This window comes from Prionailurus viverrinus, chromosome A2 (assembly GCF_022837055.1).
Source record: "Prionailurus viverrinus isolate Anna chromosome A2, UM_Priviv_1.0, whole genome shotgun sequence".
In the NCBI taxonomy this organism is placed as follows: domain Eukaryota; kingdom Metazoa; phylum Chordata; class Mammalia; order Carnivora; family Felidae; genus Prionailurus; species Prionailurus viverrinus.
In genome coordinates this window covers 117953609-117972961 of record NC_062562.1, presented here as the reverse complement: position 1 = coordinate 117972961, position 19353 = coordinate 117953609, and the positions used below count along the sequence as shown (strand labels likewise).

The 19353-nt window shown below is 42.1% G+C and overlaps 1 non-coding gene across 1 annotated transcript; it reads right to left on the bottom strand.

The window, feature by feature from the left end:
* Window positions 1-18341: 18341 nt before the first annotated feature.
* On the bottom strand, window positions 18342-18450 carry LOC125161337 (U6 spliceosomal RNA). The gene has a single exon (XR_007150553.1). It is a non-coding gene; the product is annotated as a U6 spliceosomal RNA (small nuclear RNA).
* Window positions 18451-19353: the final 903 nt, after the last annotated feature.

Below are 19353 nucleotides of genomic sequence, written 5' to 3'. Positions count from 1 at the left end.
CACCCACTCTGGGCACTGTGAACTACGTTATTGCCTCTAGAGAGTTTGGCACTGGGCACAGACAGAACAGCGGAACAGAGCAGAAAATCTGCTGTCCCGGGAGTGAAGCCTGCTCCCTTTCTCCAGGAGGCAGGCTGGCCAAAACTATGGTTTCTGTTGAAATAGCAGCTAACCACCGTTCCTTGGAGGGTTCCAAGTGAGGGATAGAGCTCAGGGAGCTCCAACCAGCCAGCACAGCAAAAACCCAGAGAGAACAGCACTCGCCAAGCAGCAAGCGGGAGGAACGCAGATGGGGAGCTTTCAGAAATCACCCTCCTTTGATTAGCAGGCTTCTAGGGAGCCAGCTAGGATTTCCATAAAGTCTGGGCTTTTTGGAAGCTAGTTCACTAGGTTTGTATCCTAGGGGGAGTCATAACCCAGCACACAGATACTCCAAATCATAATAATCATTAAAACAACTATAATAATAATGATAATAAGACTAGTTACAAGCGTAATAAAAGCTAGTACTTATTTAATGCTTACTATGTGCCCACCACTGTGTTAGGCACTTTACATGCATTTTCTCACTTAGTCCTCAAGTAAGACTTTGAGGTCGATACTATTATTACTGTCATTTTAGAGGTGATGAAATGGTGGTGCAGGGAAAAGAAATGTCTTACAAAGGTCATGGTGGTAGATTGATTGCCAAAGTGATTACCGTTCTTCACTCTTTCCAGGATCCACACTCTGCAATGTGACTTTGCAGCTTTTGACTGGTTTCATGGCTTGCTTCTGGCCAAGAGAATGATTCTTTGCTGATAGCGTCCCGGTTCTGAGCCCAGACCCCACCACACTTCCACTCTTTCTCCTGGAAGTCGGGCACATGGTCGGCACACAGCAGCCCAGCCCAGCCCAGCCCAGCCCAGCCTGCTGGAGGATGAGGGGCCACATGAAACAGAGATGAGCTGCCCCAGCAGAGACCATCCCACACCAGCCAGCCTCCTGAAGATGCTTGAAAGGGTCCAGATGAGCTGAGCCTGGCCCAGATTAGCAGAACCTCCAAGCTGATGGTACTTGTTTTAATCCACCAAGTTTAGGGGGTGATGGTCACATAGTAACTAGCAATGAAAACAATGACGTAAGTAATGCTAGCATTCCAAACCAAGTTTCTTTACTCCAAAATCCTTTGTCTTTTAACTTCTGATTTCTAGTGACACACTCCCATGTTCCACACTTTACTCACTAACATCATCTTCTCCAATTCCACTTTTCTCTTTCCCGTAGGTTCTAGTAGCAGACATTCCTGATTGCTGGCAAAGGATTTGGGAATCTCAGTTGAAAAAGCCAGCAATGGTGGCTGCGATTCCTCCATTGGCCATTGGCCAGGAGTGAATGCGTGACCCATTTCTGATGGTGAGGTAGAAGGCTGAGCCACCTGGAGGGCTGTGGGGAAAGATTTCCTTTTTCTGGAGGACAGAAACACCAGAACATACAATCTTTTTCTGATTTTTCTTGCTGCCCACCATCTTGCAACAATGGAGGAGGCCTACCTGAGGCTGAAGGTAACTGAGGACGGCAGAGAACAGACACCAAGGTCACCCGGATCGCTCAGACACCGAGACAGAGCCATGCTTGGGATCCATAGTGTGTTTCCTTTGAATTTTCCCATTTGTTTCAGCGAGTTTGATTTTTTTTTTTCTTTTTACTGGTAGCCAAAAGCATCCTAATGGGTAGAGTTCCAATCATCAGATAAAAGGATCCAGCCATCTGGTTGTTGAGTCCTTTATTCCTACAAAAACCAAAGTAAAAGTTCAGAGGACACTGAAGCCGATTCCCAGGAGGCAGACCTCAATTTGTGGGAGCCCTGTATTTCTGACCCATATCTGCTCCTTTCGGCTGACTTTAGCAGTAAGCAGCGGCCTTGGGACTCAAAGCAGGATGACTGCAGGATGCGGGTAAAGCAGGAAGACTTTGGGAAGTTCTGAGGAGCATGGCTCAAAGTGCGGGCCGGAGATCTGAGTACACAACAGATGTTCCATGCATGTGTGCTCTTGGGGGCGTTCTCCCTTCCGCTGGTCCCAACTTTTCTTCCCCATCCCTGGACTCCAGGAAGCACATGGTATGTGCCTTTATTCAGAGATGACCGTCAAAACATTTAGCAACTGCTATGCTCAGATGCAGACCACACAAAACAGAGGGCCACTGCATTGCTGGGGCAGGGGTTTGGAGGCCCCTGTTTGGGGATCATGGGGAAGTTGGGGCCACTGGGTGGGAAGCAGATCCTTGAGGTGGGTTCAGGACAGAAAAGACAGAAGATGGATTCTGTGGGGCAAGTGGGTGGGCAGTGAGGACAGCATGTGTTTACCTGCCTGGAGTTAGTTGCTGAAATTTTAACAACTTGTTTGGCCATACTGAGAGGCATACTAGACAATTCTATTCTAATACATATTCCTTTCTATGTGCCTGTGTTTGCTCTGCTAGCTTGTGGACCCCAGAGGCCAGAGGCACTGTGATACCCACTGATTTGCATATCCCCAGCACACAGGCCATCTCAACACAGTTGGGTGAATTGAACAGAGTCAACAATGTAAATCCCCAAGACCCATTCTCTTCATCTAGTCCAGATTCTGAATAAAGAAGAATCTGACTGGTCACAGCCATTTTCCTCTGAAACAATTATTTCTTTGGAGCAGAGTTATGGGGAGTTAAGGTGACCTCTGACGGTCCGACCTCCTTCGCCCTGAGATAGCTCAAGATCAAACTGTCTCACCGAGGAGAGCAGATGGCAGAGGGAGCTGGGGGGAGAGGGCAGCCCCCTGTGTCTTGCAGGCTGTGGAGCACGCTGTGCCTCCGTCATCATTAGTGATTCAATAGTTCTCATTTGACTGAGAAAGAGTGCGAAACCCTGTTCCATACAACCTTGTCCTGGGAACTCCTCAGAAAAGCCAGGAATCCCAGGACGTGGACACTGTCTGGTTCTTGAGGGCACTGCTGTGTCCTATTCACCTTTCTTTTCCCCAACACCAATCCTGGCAGGGGCTCCAGGGCCAGCTGCTAGGAGCCTGAGTGAGGGAATGAATGAATGAGTGAATGAATGAATGGGGGCACCCTCCTTTGCAAGTAGTTTTGAAATGAAGACATGAAATGAACTTTGGAGTCATAGTAATTTGGGTTCCCATCCAGGTTTTGCCACTTAAAGCTATTGAATTCGGGCAAACTCCTTAGTTTAGATAAATTTCTGTTTCTTACGTACAAATAGATATAATAAAACCAACACCAACGGCTCACAACTCCTGTAAAGTGCCCCGTACAACACCCAACAGTGCCTAATGAATTGTAGCTACTCCCCTTCTATCATTCTCATTTTTTTCTTCCTTTCACTTTCCTTGTTTTAATATTATTATTATTATTATCATTATTACTATCATTCTTAAACTCACTACCCAGAGATACTCTTTGAATGTAATAGAACTGCCTGGTTTGAGGTTTGTTCCCCCCCCCCCCGCCCTCCCGCCCCCCCCCCCCCCCCCCGCCACCTAAATAATATCTGGATAAATCAGCATAAAATTGTCTCTCTAAACAGTCTTTGCTGTCCTTTTATGGCCATTTCGCTTGCATCCACTAAGGGGGAAGAGCTATTGGAAACAAGCCTAAGAAAGCATGTAATGTCTAAATACAGCGGGTACCTACTTCCGGCGATCTGCCTCCTAATTTTCACCGGGCACTTATGGTGTGCCAGGCACAGTGCAAAGCTCCTTACTGTTCTTATCTCTTTCCTAATCCCTATCACAACCAGGGAAGTGGGTATCAAGGTAATCTTCAATTTACAGATGAGGAAAGTGAGGCTCAGAGAGGTTGAATGAGGAGGTCAAGGGGATGAGCGCGACAGAGCCAGCATCATGAGCATGCTTGTTGGCCCCCACCTGCCATTCCTTCCTCCCCTTGGGTTTTCAGCCATCAGCCACACCCCTAACTCCAATGAATGACTCTAATTGGTTTAAGCCAATTCTGGAAGTCTTAGCCTTTTTGGACAGTGATTGGCTCAAATAAACCAGAATGTAGCCAATCAGTGCAGGGCATTCTCCTTGCCAATCATATTTAAGTGACTGACTTTTCTTTCACTGGTTGTGAGAGACCAGTTCTCCCTCTCCTTCCCTTGCTGGCCCCTCATGAGGAAGCCTGATTACAATCCGCAGCCAGTCTTGCATCCTTGAGGGAACTTAGGGAATCAGTCTGAGGATGAAGCTGAAACAGTAGAGTGGAGAGAAGAGCCAGTGATGTCCTTGAGCCCCTGGACCAGTCAACTCAGAAGCCTGCTCTGCCTCTGGACCAATATAAGCCACTCAATTTCCTTTGCTGTTAAACTAGTTTGACTTAGTTTTTCTGTTACTTTCTGCTCAGAAGCAGTCTAAATGATATGGCAAGAATCAAACCCAGGTCTGACCCATCACCAGTGTATACTATCTGTGTTACCCTCTTTTCTGTTTCTCTAGCTCATCATCTCGAAACTCATATCTTTATCGGAAGTCTGGTAGTATCGCTGTGTCTCAGCCAGTCTACAGCATTTCTGGGGCAGTTAGTTTTCCTACTGGAAGGCTAAAGCCCTGGGAGGTAGCCTCTGAGCATGTAAGGTCACTCTTTCAAATGGGTGGCTGGAGGCCACAGAGCAAAGCTGATGGCTATTTATGGATACAAGGTAATGAAAACCTCTTCTTGGGGTGACTCCAGCTGAGGCAGGCTTTAGAGAAGAGCAGACTTCAGTGGGGACTAGAAAAGCAAACAGACAGCTGCAATGCCTGCTTATGAGGCCTTGACGTATTGAACATGTAGAAATGTTAGCCTCCTCTAACTACAATCTAATATGTACAAGTGCTTAGAAAGAATACTGCATTTATCAGAGCTTGAAGTGCAAAATATTAAAAAATAAATCACTGCTGGTAAAATCATAGAGCTATCAGGAGATCCATTTGAAAAGACAGTTAGCAAAGCTAATTTGAGGCACATTCATCAAGCCTTGAAATCATGGAGGCCCCATCACATGGCTTTCCTTCTAGCCAGCCCAAGAGGATCCTAGAATTTAAGGCTAAGAACAGCTGAATCCTGACAGAAATCAGATGATTGGAAATTTTAATAAAAATGTTTGAAGTGGTAAAAGAAAATGCCAGCCCAAGTAGCTGAGATAAAAGGATGATTTTTTTTGCCTTCCCCTTTCCTGGGCTAGGGTGCACCCATGATGGCAATTGCTCTTGGTCTCCACCTGCAGATTTAGTCATGCCCAAGCTTCTATGCCGAGGTATTAAGTCAATATCCCAGACCTGAGATCAGGTGACTCTGTGACAGTTAAGAGTTGCCTGCACCGAGTCTCAAATCTTGGCTGCCTGCAATTGAGGGGCCCATATTGATTTCATTGGGAAGCATCCAACCTTCCTGGTACATGTTTTGACCCTTGCAGAGGTTGGTCATCCTAAATTCTGACTGGTCAGTTTCTTTTTCCAGGCCTCCAGCCTCAAAAAAGCACAATCTCTGTGGCCACTGGGCTGACCCACTCCATGGATGTGTGGTGTCACACCCAGGGCCCATCTGTACAGCCTTGTCTGTTTCCTCTGGGCCTTCCCAGGCAGAGGGCATCAGGCCAAGACATGGCCTTGTCCTCCTCCTATCTGCCCGAAACTATTTTGGGGATGACCCTGAGGCAGTATATAGCATGACGGTTTAGAGAGTGGTGCTTCTCAAACTGTGTATGGTGAACAACCTGTGTTTTTACTTCCAGTCTGTTACAGAATAAAATGTGGGCTCCCTGTATATATCTAGCATGTATCTTATACCTCATGTGACTCACAATGCAAGTCTGACAGCCCTGAGCTCAGCTATTCAGTGACATATGCCCACTGATCATGCACTTGGATGTCACAGCAGTGTCAAATTATAGAAGATTCCCGCTGCTTCCTTTCAGTTTCTGTACTTTTCTTGTCACAGACTGGTAATGAACAGTTCTCATCTGCAGTTGGCACTTTGAGTAACATTTATTTACAACAACCTTTCTTAAAATGTGGTCCTTGGACCAGCAACATCAGCATGACCCGGGAACTTGCTACAAATGGAAATTCTCAGGTTCCCTCCTGGACCTCAGGAATCAGAAACTGGGGACAGAACCCACAAATCTGGACTTTTACCAGCCCTCTGGTTGGTTGTGAGGATGTCACACAGCTGGACAGGAAAAAAGAGCTAACAACAACAGGTACGTTCGGAGATTTCTTCGATTAGAGCTGTAAGTATCATTCGAAGAAAATGATTAGGTCTGTCTCAGTGACTACCGAACTCAGTTTTTTTTTAAGCTTTGAAATCTCTTGGTTCTTAAGTTAATAAGCAGTGCATTCCACAGAAATATATTCTCATCTTAACATTGGATTTCCAACGTTAATCTTTAATAGATTTAAGAATGAGTGATCTCTTCCATTTTACAGCTTCTCCTCACCCCCCCTTCTATCTTTTGCATCAGTTCTAGAAACTCTTCGATAGCACACACACAGAAATGCTGAGAAGGAAGGAGCATAAGGGAGGGGCGACAAGACTCCCTGAGTGCAAGGATCGTGGAGCCCCTGTCCATGCGTCCCCAGTACCTGGTTTGTTGTAGAGGCTCAGTCGATCTTAATGGAATGGATAAATCGATGAATGGACAAATGGAAAAACAAAATTTGATAGGCTAGAACTTTGTGAAAGGATGTTCTGATTAACTGACTTTCTGATTAATTGGCAAATCTTTCACTTCCCTGAAAAAGTACATTTTGTTTTTCAACTAGTTTGAGTGAAGTTTTATTCATTGCAACCCAAAGGTCGCCTGCCTAAAGACAGCTCCGTTCAAGTGTAATACACTCAAATTACATCTCTTCTAAGGGACGTGTTGCCCAGGTGTCTCAGGTCAATATAAAATAAAGAATTTCATTTTGGGGAATTTTATTATTGAAAATGAATTTTATTGAAAACCACAGTCCGAGAAAAGCAGATAAAAGGATTATAGCCCATGAAGCATGGTAAACATATGCTACTATTTTGGGTGAAATATAATTATTTTCACTATTAATACTTAAATTAAGCACACCCACATTTGGCATTGCCATGAGCATAATTGGTAAAAATTGTTCTAACGAGAAGCTCAGAATTGTTCAGGCAGGACTTATCAAATGGAAAGAGAAAAATTAAGCAAAGGAAAATCATATCGTGTTAAAAACAAATGAGAGAAAAGTGCAAAACATCCAACAATTAGTTGGTGTACACAGGGCCAAGCCGTGGGGATGATGCGTTCACAGATATTGACTGATTCTCTGTCTGAAACTTCACTGGCACAACGCGAAGACACCCGGTCAGTTTGAACTGTTCAATCCTAAACTGACTGAATTGACCAGTCATTCGGAATGCCTCGAGAATCTGTCTATAATGTGTCTGTTTTGCATACGGTGCCTCTCCTGCTTTAAGAGCATCTTCACACCAGAGACTCCCCGACTTAACGGACAATAAATGCTTGGTGGCAAAACATAAAGATAAGGAGACCTACAAGCACCAACAAGAAAGTTCTGGTATCTGGACCTCTTTTGTGATCCCCGTCATCCCATCCTGGAGAAATCGAGGATCTTTTTCAAAACAAAAACATTGAAGGGTGATCTGAGTTCAAATCTTAACTTGCCCTTTTTAGACTTACTGTTGCCCTCTGTGAGATGGGAATAGTAATAATAAGCCTTTTTATTTCTGCTTTGTTTTGTTTTCTGAAGGCTTACATAAGCTAGTGCACGTGGAACACTTACTGTCCCGCCTGGCTATTTGTGTTAGTTACTCCTCATCAAGCATTAAGCATAGAGTCTTGAGTTTGCCCCACGATAGCTCCCTGGGATTAGCTATTTGAGTTAACACCCAAAGTCAGAGATTAGATGACTCATGGCAAACTCTTCACTCCAGGGCTGAGTCTGCATCACACTTCATGAGCTGGTTGTGAAGGACATGATGCTTTTCCCACCCAAAAACATATCATCTCTGGAAATATTCCAGTTGATGACCATGAAGCAATAGTAGCAAAAACAGTATTGGGCTCTGCAAAGAGCCACAAACTAAAGAGAATTCCAAACTCATGCCTGCCAAGTTTTCCCTTATTTGGAAGTAGCCCATGTGAAATTCTAGAACTCTCCACAGGTCACTCACAGTCTGTCCATTAGCTTTCCTGTTTGCTGTCTTCTTGTCTACTTACATCAACTCCTCTTAATATTTAAGAACTTTTCAGGAAATTCAGTTTTAGAAAGACAGCAAAGGAGCTTTGAATTGGCAAAAGCTTCACATTTCAGAGGTGATACTAATCTAAAGAAACACACTATTATCTTAGTAATTTCCAATTGTTCCTGGAAGCATTTTACTGCAGAGACCACTGCCAGCTATTAAGTAGAGGAGACTCGTTTTGGTTGCCAGAATTAGCTGAAATTAAGATCCTTTGACATCTTCTTACAGAAAAAAGTCAGTTTCAGTACAAACAATTCGGAATTTAATAGATTGTGACAGGTTATAAAATCCTATGCATTTGAAAGAAAAGCTTTGCTGGTGGAATAATGTGTTTCTAATTTACACATAATAGGCCCATGAAGCTATGACTAGAAGGACATTAAAATAATGAGGAAATTCCAGTTATAGACACTTTCTGTAGAGATCTTAAAGATTATGATTAGGGCAGTCATTTTCCCAAATGCCGCGTAGAGCTCAAGCCAAAATGAAGGTGGCCAGGACAAAGAAAGAAGACTGGAAAGGCAATGAGCCTCGGTGTCGAGGGTAGGGAAAGCATTTGGGGGATAGATGCTCAACCCAGAGGTGGAGGATTGTGTTAAGCTTAATAAATGCTGCGTGTACTGAATACCGACAAAGGCCTAGCGCTGGATGCTTGTCGGTGAATGAGGAGGAATCAACAACGACGTGAGCCATAAGAAGGGCCAAGAGATTTTTGTGGATGAAACTCTTTACAATAAAAAAGAATTCTACTTTCCTGCGATTCTTTGTCCCGAGAGTCGTCCAGTCCACCCCACGGATGACTAGCATGACATAAAATGGATCCCTTAAATACCTTCCTTATTTTAAGTCTCAATGCTACTATATAATTTAAAATGCATACTAAATGGCAAAGAAAATTTGGAGTGTGTCATTTGATATGAGTTTGGGTAGCCGTTCTCCTACGATAAATTGATACAGTGATAGGGGAAGTAGCTTGTGCAAAACAGCAGAGAACATGCTCGCAATGAAAGGCACATGCTTTATTTTAATGCCCATTAGTATTTTTCTGCCCTCTTTTGAGATCAGTTTCTCAGGCATAAGATGATGTAAACTAGAAGAAACTTACTGTCTGACTAGAAAATGATTAGACTCTTACTCTGTGATTGCTTCTACTATTGTTTAGAGTCTGGGTACCGCATCTGGGATATTATCCTAGGTAATCAATAAATACTGACCACTCGGGTGTTAGGAGATCTGGCAATTTTGCTCGACCTTAAAAATTTTCTCCAGTAAGAGTTTCATGGCTCTCTCCTTTTACCTCTCTACCTTTCAAAAATATAGTTTTGAGCATTCTCTATATTCCACTCATGTTCTAGGCACCCGAGAATGAGATCCCCGTGTTTGGAGAACTTCCATTCTGGGAGGGCGGGTGGGAGGTGGAAGATAGTCAACTCAGAGAATAAGATACTTCTTTGTGCCTCTTTTTACTCATGTGTCATATACTCTAGTGCTGTCTGGTCTGATGGTGTCTTGTCCCTTAGAGGGACGTTTCTTAGCCTTGGTCTTGCCTGAGTATGAAAGAGAGAGAGAGATTGCAAAGGAAGTTGGTGGATGTCACTCTCCCCTAGAACCCTGCCATCAGGGCAGTCTGAGAAGGCGATGCTACATATAACCACAGAAGAACAGAAAAGGTCCAAATAAAACAAACTAGTTCTTATGCTAGCAGCTTGGCTTCCCCAAAGCCCATCTCCCTCCTTTTTGTTTGTTAACGTTTATTTATTTCTGAGACAGAGTGAGACAGAGCACAAGGGGGCATTGGGGCAGAGAGAGAGGGAGACACAGCATCTGAAGTAGGCTCCAGGCTCTGAGCTGACAGCCCTGAGCCCTACGCGGGGCTTGAACCCACAGACTGTGAGATCATGATCTGAGCTAAGTTGGACGCTTAACTGACTGAGCCACCCAGGCACCCCAAGCCCATCTCCTTCTGACCCATTCAAGAGGCATAACATTTAGTTACAAGACACTAATTTCTTCTTCATCCTCCACAATGAGGATTGTCTTTGTGACACTACATAGCTAGGCAGTCAGGGAAGTTCACCTAGAGAAGTTCACCTAGAGAAAAGACACCCAACAACATTGTTCAGCATCAAATAGATAATATTTTTAACCTTGCAGCTGGTTTGTTGTCTTGGGGTGTTCTGGAATCCATTTCTCTATAACTCTGATTTTCTTCAAGAGATGATATAACAGAAATTTTTCTCATTCCTATGTGGTCATTGTTTCTCAACCATTAATAAAATTTCCAGAAATAAGGTCAAGAGACCCATTTATTTAGAATGTACTATGTTTTTTCATTGTACACAAGTTTTTACCACAATAACTTGAGAATTAGCTCATTATAGGAAGACTAGAACCTGGGGTTTTGCTGTTCTCAACATCCTGAGGACTTGAAAACTTCAACTGCACTCAATGTGAAACCATATTCTTCTGAAAGAATTTTGAACATAAACTGGCATTTTCGGGTAATGAGGGGCTGGAGTTATTTCAATGATTTTTAACATGAAGAAACAGCACTGGTTTGTGATTGAAAGAAATATAAGCTATTGTCACCGCTTGGGCTTCCAGAAAACCAAACCCCCATAAACTAAAATTTGGCCTCCAGACTGGTCTGTGATCTCTTACAGAGTAGGCCCTTGCACCAGATAATCATATTCATTTCTTTGCAGAACCTTTCACGTGGAATCTTAGATTTGGAAAGAATCTTAATGATGATGTAGTCTTAACTTCACCTGTCCCAAATCTAATATTTATGTTTCTTGAAGGACTAAATGTAGCTACAAATAAATCACTGTTTGTGATACATGAAAAAAAGCATAGCACAGATATATGCAATGAGATTCATACAGAGAATCCATGGAGGAACAGAAAGATGCAAAAAGGAAACATTTCAAGTGGCCAGCTGCATATCAGCACCCCATAGTGTGGGAGGTACATACCCAAACTGGCTATTTATGGCTTCACCATGACAATTAGAAGAGTGAACACACCTTCTTTTTAACAAGAAGCTCCCAGCCCAGCACATTGATGTTACTTGCCGCCATTTTTCTTTAATCTGTATTTCTTTAAAAAATTTTTTTTCTTAATGTTTATTTACTTTTGAGAGAGAGAGAGAGAGAGAGAGAGAGAGAGAGACAGCAAGCAAGGGGTAGAGAGAGGGAGACACAGAATCTGAATCAGGCTCCAGGCTCTGAGCTGTCAGCACAGAGCCTGATGCAGGGCTCAAACTCATTAACTGTGAGATCATGACCTGAGCTGAAGTCGGACGCTTAGCCGACTGAGCCACCCAGGCACCCCATTTAACATATATATCTTAAAGGCATCTATACAGTTCATTGTTTCCAAAATCAATACTTCGGAGCCGTTATTTTGGAAGTATTTCCTTTTGTTTGCTTAGCATTTAACCAAACCTATAAGATACTTAGAAGCAATCAAAGTAAAATCTATAAAATGGCTTCCAGTCTGGTAAGGAATACAAGATTTTTTTTTGCCAATAGTTTCCAAAATTTGTAAAAATGTACATATCCTTTGACCCTGCGAATCTACTTCTAGGAATTTATCCTAACACTGCAGATTAAAATAATAAAAATGAGAAGTAATCCAAATGCCCAATACTAGGTATTAAAGGAATTAACACTAGCTTGCTCTAACAAATAATCCCAAATCTCAGTGGCTTCACGCAATCAAGGTTATTTTTCACTCATGATACAGTTGATGGCCTTCCGTGTAGTGATTTAGGTATCCTGATTCTTTCTATCTTGTAGTTCTACTATCTTCCAGAACCTCAAAGTACTCATCTATACCCCTGCATTCATCCAACAGATAAATGAAGACAGAAAAGATAAGGAGGAATGCCTGGATTTGTTATGGGCTGCATATGGCTTACATCATTCTGACCACATTTTATTGGCCAGAAGCTGGTCATGTGGCCACAACTAACTGCAAGGGATTCTGGGAATCCTAATCTTCCCCTTCTTGGGCATCAGAGATTGGTGAGGGTCTAGCTGATCTCTGGCATGTTAACAGATTGGCTTAATGAAGTATAGTACATCCATAAACGGGACACTTATGTAGCCATTAAAAATGAAGATTCAATGAAGTAGAAGAGATTTACACTATAGTGAATGAAAAAGGCAGGCAACAAAACATTTAGGTTATGACCTTGACTTTGTCAAAAAATATATTTTACCAAAAAATATATATTTATAAATAAAAATCCTAGAACATATACATTAGCGTTTCTTCCTGAGTGGTGGGTTACCACCTTTTCCACCCTGTGGTTTTCTGCATTTTCTCAGCTTCATACCATGAATATGAACTACATCTTCTAGTCAGATCGGTTGTTAAAAATAACTGTACTTTAGAATAGTGCTCTCCAAAGCAATATAATGGAAATCATACATGCAATTTTAATTACAAAGAAAAAGGATCAGGTGAGATTAATTTCAATAATACGTTTTATTTAACCTAATCTGTTCAACATTATCATTTCAACATATAGTCAATAAAATTAAAATACTAAACATTAAAATACCAATGAAACTTTTAATACTTCTTTTACTTATACAGAGTTTTGGGATATGGGTATATCATACACTTACAGCAGATCTTACTTTGGATCAGCCTCATTTCAAGTGCAGTAGCCACATGTGGCCGGCAGCTACTGTATGGGTCAGCACAGCCTGAGAGTGTGCTGAGTGGCAGGTAGGGCAACAGACAGGTAGTTCAGAAGAGGACAACACCCCATGTGAGGGCTGGAAAATGTCTCATGAAAGAGGTGAGTTTGGAATTGGGCCTTGAGGGATATTATTAATAGTACCATCAATTACCATAATACTGGTAACGCCTAACATTTATTACATGCTTGCCATATGCCCATAACTGTGCTAACCACTAGGGGTTGGTAGAGAGGAGGAACAGACTTGCTGAAGAGGGAGAACACCAGAAGCAGCAAAAGCAGAGATCTAGGGGGGAAGGTCAATACACCTGCAAGTATGGGGGGTGGGGTGGGGCTGGAGAGGGATTGGAACGATTTGGCATTGGGCTCTTTGGAAAGTAGTAGGAGAAAAAACAGGAAATCCAGTTGGAACCAAGTTTAGAAGCACTTTGAATGCTAAGGGGGGATCTTCATGCCTACTCAGTGAGAAAATGTGGTGACAATAACACAAAACACTCACTAAGCACCCATTTTACTGATAAGGAAACAGGCATAGAGAGGTTAGAAAATTTCCAAAGGTCACACAGTGTGTAACCATGTTTGGCAGAGCCTGGACTCCAACCCAAGCATTTCTGGCTCCAAAGTATACACCTTAACTGCTCACAAATACCACGAATTTTGGAACCAGAGACCTGGATTTGCATCCCAGGCTCTTCGCTGTCTCACTGGGACTTGAATCAGTTCCCTGAACCCCCAAGAGCTTCAGACTCCCCCCCCCCCCCAGCTGCCACCCTCATGAAAATGGGCATGTCCCACCAATCTGAAGTATCATTGCATGGATGTGATGACACTGGCGGGAAAGCACCAATTATACTGTCTGGCACAGAATAGATGCCGATTAAGGCTGGTTGCCCCGCAAAATGCCATGGGGAGCCATTTCAGGCCTTTAGGCAGGGGAATGGGATGACTGGACTTACACTTTAGGGAGATTTATGCTGGAAATACCCATCTTCCTTGATTACTCGGCCGGATGGATTGGAGCTAGGAGAGATGTGTTAGGAAGATATTGCATTAGTCCAGATAAGAGGTAATGACGATCTATGCTGGGACAGAGACAGGGAAATTGCAATCATATTATCTAACTGTAGGATATCAGAGCCAGAACAGGCCCTATGGAGTAGAGAGTCCAGACATAAATGACTTATCAAAGGATAGATCATGTGACTAGTAAAGTTCATCTCGTTCTTTGGTGCACTGTTCTTACCTTCACTCAGGCAGTGCTGGTATTAGACATCAATGCCAACATTTTTAAACTCTTAATACAAATAACAAAGTATCTCAGTTTTGTCTGAATCATATACTTTCTACTTTTAACTAGCATCTAGGGACAATCTCATGTAATCCTATCACTGTCAACTCTCCCTCACTCCTAAAGGAAGGTAGGGAGACTGGAATCAGAACAATTTCCCCACTACAGACGGGTAAACCAAGGCACAGAGGAAGATGAATCTTATTTCTGGATCAAACTCTCTCACATTTACTTATAAATTATTTTGTTTTTTTTTTAAATCAAAGTTTGTTTTGGCTTTGAAATGTTACTAAAATGTTGGTACAGGGATGGTGTTTGTAAAATTTCACGTTGAACAATATGTCATGGGAATAGAAGGGCTGACATCTTTTAAGATTATTCAGATTTTAAAGGTTAATGAGTACAGTTCTCTTGAAATCATGTCTATAGGAAGACTTGTGTGATCAACCAGAAATTGGATCTCTGTAGTTGTTTTGTCTTAAATATAGTGAATGAAGGTACATCTTGCTAAGAATATGTATTGAAATGCAATCTCTTTCTGTCTCCCATCCAGAGCGGAGGAAAGAAACCAAACGATGTGTTTCTAGAATTAGCTTTCCTGCCAATGGCAAATGGTGAATTCTACCACTGGAGGGCGCAGGAAAGAGCAGATGCTTTTCAGGTTATCGACACTAGGTGGCGCCGCTCTGCTAGTTTTCTTTATGTCTGTTTTTAATTTCTTATTTCTTAAAATTCCTTTGTTTAGCAGCGTTGTTAATGGAGTAGCTTAAGTCATGTAAAGAAGCTTTTTTATTTTTCTATTCTCTTCTTAATATGTCTGTGTCTGTCATATATAAGTATATGCTTATATAATATACTGATATAAGTATGCTAGGGGAAGTAGAGCTAGCAATTCCTTACAGCGTACAGTTTAGTTCTATTTCGCTCTTGAATTAATTTTGAGGACATTCAAGTATGGCTCCAAATTGAGTTTTCCTTTTGGCCTGTCACTGTCTCAGATTCTTTAGAATTTTGTTAGAGATTTCACTTCAGTTTGATTTTAAAAGCGACAAAATTGTGAATCACATTAGAGCTATCAAAATGTGACATAACTCAAATACTGGAATGAAAAGTAGGTATCAGTACAAGAATTGAAAATGAACTCTCTCATTTGGGTTTATGTAGAGAGGAATTCTCTAGCATCATTTAGTTTATCAGTTGTGTTTCTGAGTTGTACCTGTCTTTGGAGTTCAAATTCCTAACTATAAAAATAAGGAAGTTCCTCTAAATGCCCTCAAAGATCTCTTTCAACTTGGAACAAATATGACCTTATGAGTTCGTACACATAGTTGTGGCCCCTGCCTGCCCCAAACATGATTCTTGAAGCTATCTGCATAAGCTACGATTTTTAAAATCTGGGTAATTCTCTGTGGCACCACAATGTATGTAGTTATGAGCCCCAGCTATCTTTCAATCAATGTTGAATCACAGTGAGAATGAAGTGGGCTCATGGAGGAGCAAGGTGAGTGCTCTGGAGAATCACACTCATGGGACAGAACTGGTTCAGAGTGACAGATCTGCCCATTAAGAGACTCTGAGTCCAAGCAAAACTAAAAGGCAACCGACAGAATGGGAGAAGATATTTGCAAATGACATATCAGATAAAGGGTTAGTATCCAAAATCTATAAAGAACTTATCAAACTCAACACCCAAAAAACAAATAATCCAGTGAAGAAATGGGCAAAAGACATGAATAGACACTTCTCCAAAGAAGACATCCAGATGGCCAACCATCACATGAAAAAATGCTCCACACCACTCATCATCAGGAAAATACAAATAAAAACCCCAATGAGACACCATCTTACACCTGTCAGAATGGCTAACATTAACAACTCAGGCAACAACAGATGTTGGTGAAGATGCGGAGAAAGAGGATCTCTTTTGCATTGTTGATGGGAACGCAAGCTGGTGCAGCTACTCTGGAAAACAGTATGGAGGTTCCTCAAAAAACTAAAAATAGAACTACCCTAGGACCCAGTAATTGCACTACTAGGTATTTATCCAAGGGATGCAGGTGTGCTGTTTCGAAGGGACACATGCACCCCCATGTTTATAGCAGCACTATTGACAATAGCCAAAGGATGGAAAGAGTCCAAATGTCCATCGATGGATGAATGGATAAAGAAGATGTGGTATATATATATATGTGTGTGTGTGTATATATACACACACACACAATGGAGTATTACTCGGCAATCAAAAAGAATGAAATCTTGCCATTTGCAACTACGTGAATGAAACTGGAGGGTATTATGCTAAGTGAAATGAGTCAGTCAGAGAAAGACAAAAATCATATGACTTCACTCATATGAGGACTTTAAGAGACAAACCAGATGAACATAAGGGAAGGGAAATAAAAATATAAAAATAGGGAGGGGGACAAAACATAAGAGACTCATAAATATAGAGAACAAACAGAGAGTTATTAGAGGGGTTGTGGGAGGGGGATGGGCTAAATGGGTAAGGGGCACTAAGGAATCTACTCCTGAAATCACTGTTGCATTATAAGCTAACTAACTTGGATGTAAATTTAAAAAAAAAAAAAAAGAGAGAGAGACTTTGAGTCCAACTCTGGCTCCATCCCTTATGGGCTGGGAGATGCTAAACCAGTAGTCAGTAAGTAGGCATTGAGCTTGGTGCTGGGTACCATGGTGGATATGTGGAGAAGTGAAAAGCCAGGCACTGTGTGGCTCACAATCTAGCGGGGCATAAGTTGTCTGTTACTGGGAAGTTGGTAATTATGGGGAGTAAGTACCAAATAAGATCAGGCCTCTGCTCTGATCCCTGCCCAAACTCAGGTCCCTGCCCAAACTTTTGCCCACGGTTGTCACCCTGAGAAGTGATATGGAGTCACCACTGGGTGGTGGGTGTGGGGCACTCAGCCAAGTTGGGATAGGCAAGAGCAGGGAAGGGCTAGAGAGAGATAATAATGAAGTTGCTTAACATTCTCTACCACCTAGTAGCAAATGTTCGACATCATGAACAAAGAGGTATATTTTCTATGAAATAAAGGAAAGTGACATAGACATAAATATATTAGGTCCCCATAGACATTTACTTGCCTGAAAATGAGTGATATCTGGAGACCTGCAAGGAAGTGGGCAGAAATAAAGTAAAAATCCTTGAGTCACACCATCCTTGATGATGTCCACTGTAGTTGGTAAAACCTCCAGTGTGAGCTCATTAAATCAAATGCTGCATATGGAACCCCTTCAAATGCCATTATTGGCGATATGGGGCCCTTTTCTAAGCCCTTATAAACATAGACAGAGACACTTGTGCATCATTAGGCATGCTATGCCAACCACTCATCAAGACAGAATGACTAAATGGGCTGCTAAACACCATGAAACATATTAATGTTACAAAAAATTTGGAATCATCTCATACTTGATGTCATATAGGCTTTGGAGCACACTGAACAAATTTTCTCACTTGTGCAGAGCTAACTTACTCAATTGAGGAAATGCCTGAACACAGCAAAAACAGAGTAGGCATGGGCCTCCCTGAATCCTGCTACACCTAAGAGTGATGAGCCTGGCATTTCTCCTGGGGCAGGGTTGAGGGGGCGGTAGGGAGACTGGAAATTGGGAGTGAATGGGATAGAACCTGAGTCTGGAGGCTGAGGCAGTAAAATAGGGAAAGGAAGAGGAATGAAGCCACAAACATTTAGGTGAAAAAAGTTCATGAACCAACCTTTGTAAATCAGGAATGGCTCCTTTAGGTTCAACATGGCGGCCACACTGGCAGTCAACAAAGGTGTAGGACTTCCTAGGAATGAGCTGGCCTTCCCTCTTCCAGCACTGTCTTAAAGCAGAAATTCCCAAACGGTGTTCCTTAGCACATTAGCACCCAGAGATATTAATGGCTGGGGAAAACAAACACTTCTGCACCACTTTGGTTTAGAAAATGCTGGATTAAACAAAGTCAAGCAAATTTATTTCATGCTTGGATCCTTTAATATACTACCATATATTGTAATGCCTTCAAAGTAGGACTTACCATGTAGGGTTTCCCAGACCTTTTGAGTTTAGAATCTATTTTATTTATATAAAAATATGGAACACTTCACGAATTTGCATGTTGTCCTAGCACAAGGTCCATGCTAATCTTCTCTGCATCGTTTCAATTGTATTATATGTGCGGCCAAAGGAAGAGCAATGGACCTTTTCTGGGTTTTTTTTTTTTTTTCTGTTTTTTTTTTTTTTTAATTATAGATTATCTCAAGACACATGTTCTGAGAAACACCTCTTGAGAAGCAATATCCTAATTTATTTCAGATTAAATTCTCCTCTAGCAATTCCAGTGTGAAATTTCCAGATAAAAGAAAATTGCCAGAGAAGTGAAAGATTCATCAAACCAACGTTTTGGTGACATGCAAGGAAACCCAAGTGTTCTTTTGATTCACTTATTTAAATTGTTTGTGTGGGTAGATCCACATTTGAAAGGCACAGTGACCCCATGTTTAGATTATTTTTCTCTCAGGCAACTACACTGAATTAGCTTTGCACCCCAACAATTAGGCCTTGCCTAAATGGTGCCACCACCTTGGAACCTGATGTCAATGTGGCTGTCAGTCTAAGCATGGCTATGCTATGAGAATAAGAAGAATAAATACAGTTCCTAATTTCCAAGTCAAAGACAGTGTGAATTGATATTACACAGTAAAATGCAATGAGATTAAATCAATAACATCTGCAATAAGGCATAATGAAGGTAAAATTATATCTCTGGCTTCCTGAACAGCTGTGAATCTATTTTTAATGATCCTCATTTTTGGCAGTCAGCTAACAACTTCTAAAATGTCCTAGAAATTGGATTGTTAAGCAGATGAGCACTGCAGTGGCTCAGAATGTCATTAATTTCAGCTGCCTTATCCATCTGCATGGGCGCAATGGAGGCATCGTGAATTCAGCCCCCACCCACCCCACTGAGCACCCCACTAATCGGGCTTGGGTGGCCCCAGTGAATGCCTGGAAATAGTAAGGCAGGAGAGCTGGGGGAAGAGGGGCTCCTGGAAGGATCACAGGCTGTTGAAATATGGAGAAAAACGAAAAGTCCTTG